This window comes from Pongo pygmaeus, chromosome 1 (genome assembly GCF_028885625.2).
Source record: "Pongo pygmaeus isolate AG05252 chromosome 1, NHGRI_mPonPyg2-v2.0_pri, whole genome shotgun sequence".
Classification (NCBI taxonomy): domain Eukaryota; kingdom Metazoa; phylum Chordata; class Mammalia; order Primates; family Hominidae; genus Pongo; species Pongo pygmaeus.
In genome coordinates, this window is record NC_072373.2 from 73,656,891 (window position 1) to 73,662,871 (window position 5,981).

Here is a 5,981-nt window from a genome sequence, read left to right on the forward strand (position 1 = left end):
CATAGGTAGGAATTGAACAATGAGAAGACTTGGACACAGGAAGGGGAACATCACACACCGCGGTCTGTCATAGGGTGGGGGATGGGGGAGGGATAGCATTAGGGGAAATACCTAATGTAAATGACTAGTTGATGGGTGCAGCAAACCAACATGGCCCATATATACTTATGTAACAAACCTGCACGTTGTGCACATGTACCCTAGAACTTAAAGTATAATAATAAAAAAACTATAAAACATTGATGTAAGAAATTAAACAGGACACAAGAAATAAAAAAATTCCATATTCATATATTCAAAAAATCAATTTTTTTATTTCAATAGTTTTGTGGATATAGGTGGGTTTTGGTTACATGGATGAGTTCTTGGTGGTGAATTCTGGAATTTGTAATGCACCCATCATCTGAACAGTGTACAGCATACCTAATATGTTGTCTTTTATTCATCCTCCTCCCAACCTCCCCCATCCCAAGTCCTCAAAGTTCATTATATCACTCTGTATGTTTTTGCATCCTCATAGCTTAGCTCCCACTTACGAGTGAAAACATATGGTATTCGGTTTTCCATTCCTGAGTTACATCACTTAAAATAACGACCTCTAGCTCTATCCAAGTTGTTGCAAGACATTATTTTGTTCCTTTTAATGGCTGAGTAGTATTTCCTGATGTATATATACCACACTTTGTTTATCCACCCATTGGTCAATAGGCACGTTAGTTCCATATCCTTACAATTGTGAACTGTAATGCTATAAATATGCATGTGCATGTGTCTTTTTCATATACTAATTTCTTTTCCTTTGGGTAGATACCTAGAAGTGGGATTGCTGGATTAAGTGATAGGTCTACGTTAAGTTCTTTAAGGAATCTCCATAATGTTTTTCATAGTGATTGCACTAATTTACACTCCCACCAGCAGCGTAAATGTGCTCCCTTTTCACCACATCCATACTAATATCTACTGTTTTTTGACTTTTTAATTATGGCCATTCATGCAGGAGTAAGGTGGCATCATGTGGTTTTAATTTGCATTTCCCTGATGATTAGTAAAGTTGAGCATTTTTTCATGTTTGTTGGCTGTTTGTATATCTTTTTTTTCTTGCTGATTTGTTTGAGTTCCTTGTAGATTCTGGATACTAGTTGTTTGTTGGATGCATAGTTTGTGAATATTTTCTCCCACACTGTAGGTTGTCTGTTTATTCTGCTAATTATTTCTTTGGCTGTGCAAAAGCATTTTAGTTTAACCAGGTCCCATTGATTTATTTTTGTTTTTATTGCATTTGTTTTTGGGGCCTTAGTAATGAATTATTTGCCTAAGCCAATGTCCAGAAGAGTTTTTCCAATGATACCTTCTAGAATTTTTATGATTTCAGGTCTTAGATTTAAGTCTTTGATGCATCTTGAGTTGATTTTTGTATATGGTGAGAGATGATGATCCAGTTTCTTTCTTCTACATGTGGCTTGCCAGTTTTCCCAGCACAATTTATTGAATAGGATTGTCCTTTCCCCCAGTTTATGTTTTCGTGTGTTTTGTCAAGGATCAGTTGGCTGTAAGTGTTTTGGCATTATTTCTGGGTTCTCTATTCTGTTTAAGTGCCCATTTTTATACCAGTGCCATGCTGTTTTGGTAACCACAGGCTTGTAGTATAGTTCGAAGTTTGTAATGTGATGCCTCCATGTTTATTAATTTTTCTTAGTGTTGCTTTTGCTGTGTGGGCTCTTTTTTGGTTTCATACGGATTTTAGGATTGTTTTTCCTAGGTCTGTGAAAAATGATGATGGTATTTTTATGAGAATTGCATTGAATCTTAGATTGCTTTGGATGGTATGGTCATTTTCACAATATTGATTCTTTCCATCCATGAGCATGGGATGTAGTTACATTTGTTTGCATCATTTATGATTTCTTTTAGCAGTGCTTTGTAGTTTTCCTTGTAGAGAGCTTTCACCCCTTGGGTTAAGTATATTCCTTGGGGGTTTGTTGTTGTTGTTGTTGTTGTTGTTGTTATTGTTGTTGCTGCTGCTGCTGTTTTTGCAGCTGTTGCAAAAGGGATTGAGTTTTTTATTTGATTCTTAGCTTAGTCATTGTTGGTGTACAGCAGTGCTACTAATTTGTATATGCTGATTTTGTAATCTGAAACTTTGCTGCTAGGAGCCTTTTGGATGAGTCTTTGGGGTTTTCTAGATATACAACCATATCACTGGCGAACAGTGAGAGCTTGACTCCCTCTTTTCCAATTTGAATGCTCTTTGTTTCTTTCTCTTGTCCTGTTCCTCTGGCTAGGACTTCCAGTACTACATTGAATAGAAATGGTGGAAGTGGGCATCCTTGTCTTGTTCTAGTTCTCAGGGGTAATGCTTTCAACCTTTCCCCCATTCAGTATGATGTTGGCTGTGGGTTTGTCATATGTAGCTTTTATTACTTTGAGGTAAGTCCCTCCTGTGCTTATTTTGTTGAGGGATTTTATCATAAACGGATGCTGGATTTTATCAAATGCTTTTTTCTGTATCTATTGAAATGGTTATATGCTTTTTGTTTTTAATTCTGCTTATGTGGTGTATCACATTTATTGACTTGCATATGTTAAACAATTCCCAAATCTCTGGGATGAAACCCTATTGATCATGATGTATTATTATTTTTTTTTGATGTGCTGTTGGATTCAGCCAGCTAGCATTTTGTTGAGGATTTTTGCATCTATGTTCATCAGGGATATTAGTCTGTAGTTTTCTTTTTTTGTTATGTTCTTTCATAGTTTTGGTCCTAGAGTGATATTGCCTTCATAGAATTATTCTGAAAGAATTTCGTCTTTCTATATCTTTTGGAAGAGTTTCAGTATGATTGGTACCAATTCTTTGAATGTCTGGTAGAATTCAGTTGTGAATCCATCTAGTCTTGGGCTTCTTTTTGTTGGCAAATTGTTTGTTAGTGATTCAACCTCTCTCTTGTTGTTGGTTTGTTCAGGCTTTCTATTTCTTCCTAATTTGATCTAGGAGGATTGTATGTTTCTAGGAATTTATCCATTTGCTCCAGATTTTCTGCTTTGTGTGCATAAAGGAGTTTATAGTAGCCTTGAATGATCTTGTGAATTTCTGTGGTATTGGTTGTAATATCTCCAGTTTCATTTCTAATTGAGCTTATTTGCATTACATCCTTTCTTGTTGTGGTTAATCTTGCCAGTGGTCTATCAATTTTGTTTCTCTTTTCAAAGAACCAGCTTTTTGTTTCATTTATCTTTTGTATTTTTTTTAACAATTTCATTTAGTTCTGCTCTAATCTTGGTTATTTTGTTCTTCCTCTGGCTTTGGGTTTAGTTTTTTCTTGTTTCTCTAGTTCCTTGAGGAGTGATATTCAGTTGTCAATTTATGCTCTTTAAGACTTTTTGATGTAGGTGTTTAATGCTATGGGCTTTCCTCTTAGCACTTCTTTTGCTGTATCACAGATCTTTTGATAACTTGTGTCAATATTATCATTCATTTCAAATAATTTTTAAATTTTCTTTTTTTTTTTTTTTGACAGACTCTTGCTCTGTCACCAGGCTGGAGTGCGGTGGCATGATCTTGGCTCACTGCAACCTCTACCTCCCGAGTTCAAGCAATTCTCCTGCCTCAGCCTCTGGAGTAGCTGGGACTACAGGCACACACCACCACACCTGGCTAATTTTTTGTATTTTTAGTAGAGATGGGGTTTCACCAAGCTGGCCAGGCTGGTCTCGATCTCCTGACCTCATGATCCTCCCACCTCAGCCTCCAAAAGTGCTGGGATTACAGGTGTGAGCCACCGTGCCTGGCCAATTTTTAAATTTTCATCTTGGTTTCCTTGCTAACCCAAAAATCATTCAAGAGCAGAGTATTTAATTTCCATGTATCTTTACAGTTTTGAGGACTCCTTTTAGAGTTGATTTTCAGTTTGAGTCTACTGTGATCTAAGAAGATATTTGATATGATTTCAATTTTCTTAAATTGATTGAGACTTGTTTTGTGGCCTATCATATGATCTATCTTGGAGAATGTTGATGTGCTGATGAGAAAAATGTAAATCCTACCACTGTTGGAAAGAATGTTCTACAACTATCTATTAATTCTATTTGTTCTGGGGTATTGTTTAAGTTCGTTGTTTCTTTGTTGAATTTCTCTCTTGATTATCAGTCTAGTGCTGTCAGTGGAGTATTGAAGTCCCCAGCTATTACTGTGTTGTTGTCTATCCGATTTCTTAGGTATAGTAGTAATTGTTCTATAAATCTGGGAGCTCCAGTATTAGATGCATATAAATTTAGGATTGTAATAACTTCTTGTTGGACTGATCCTTTTATCATTATATAACGTCCTTCTTTGTCTTTTTTTTTTTAACTGTTGCTGCTTTAAAGTCCATTTTGTCTGATATAAGAATAGCTGCTCTTGCTCATTTTTGGTTTCCATTTACATGGAATATCTTTTTCTACCCCCTTAACTTGAGTTTATATGAATCTTTATGTGTCAGGTGAGTCTCTTGAAGACAGCAGATATTTGGTTGTTGTTTTTTTTTTCTATTCATTCTGCCATTCTGTATCTTTTAAGTGGATTATTTAAGCCATTTACATTCAATGTTAATATTAAGATGTGAGGTACTATTCTATTCATCATACTAGTTGTTACCTAGATACTTTGGTTTTTTTCATTGTGTTATTGTTTTATAGACTTTGTGAGTTGCATGCTTTCAGAAGATTCTATTTTGGTGTATATCTAGCTTTTGTGTCAAGATTTAGAACTTTTTTTGCATTTCTTGTAGTTCTGGTTTGGTAGTTACAAATTTCCTCAACATTTGTTTCTCTGAAAAAGACTTTATTTCTTCTTCATTAGTGAAGCTTTCCTGGATACAACATTCTTAGCTGAGAATTATTCTGTTTAAGGAGGCTTAAGATAGGACCCAATCCCAACTAGTTTGTAAGGTTTCTGCTGAAGTCTGATGTTAGTCTGATAGGTTTATCTTTATAGGTTACCTGATGCTTTTATTTCACAGTTCTTTGAATTCTTTCCTTCATGTTGACTTTAGGTAACCTGATAATTATGTGCCTTGGTAGTTATCTTTTTGTAATGAATTTTCTAGGAGTTCTTTAAGCTTCTTGTATTTGGATATATAAATCTCTAGCAAGGTCCATATTACCTAGTAGTATCTACAGGCTCAATGCAACACTCATCAAAATACCAATGATATTCTTCACAGAAGTAGAAAAAAAACCCTAAAATTTATATGGAACTACAAAATACACAGAATAACCACAGACATCTTTGAGGAAAAAAAATGAAACTGGAGAAATCACATTGTCTGCCTTCAAATTATACTACAGAGCTATAAGAACAAAAACATCATTGTACTGGTATAAAAATAGGCACAAAGACCAACGGTATGGAAGAAAATAACCCATAAATAAATCCACAAATCTAGGGTAAACTCAGTTTTGACAAAAGTTCCAGGAGCATACATTGGAGAATGGAGAATATCTTCAATAAATGGTGCTGAGAAAACTGGATGTCCGTAGGTGGAAGAATGAAACTAGACAGCTATCTCTTGCCATATACAAAAATCAAATCAAAATGGATCAAAGACTTAAATAGAAGACCTCAAACTAAGAAACCACTAAAATAAACATTGAGGAAACTCTCCAGGACATTGGCCTGGGCTAAGATTTCTTGAGTAATACCCTACAAGCACAGGCAACCAATGAAAAAATAGACAAATGTGATCACAATAACTTAAAAAGCTTTTGCACAGCAAAAGAAACAATCAACAAAGTGAAGATACAACCTACAGAATGGGAGAAAATATTTGTAAACTATCAATCTGTCAAGGGATTAATAACCCAATAAGAAAAATTAATAACTCAATAGGAAAAATATCTAAAAATCCAATGAAAAAATGGGCAAAAAATCTGAATAGACATTTCTCAAAAGCTGTACAAATGGCAAGCAGGTATATGAAAATGTGCTCAACATTATTGATTAC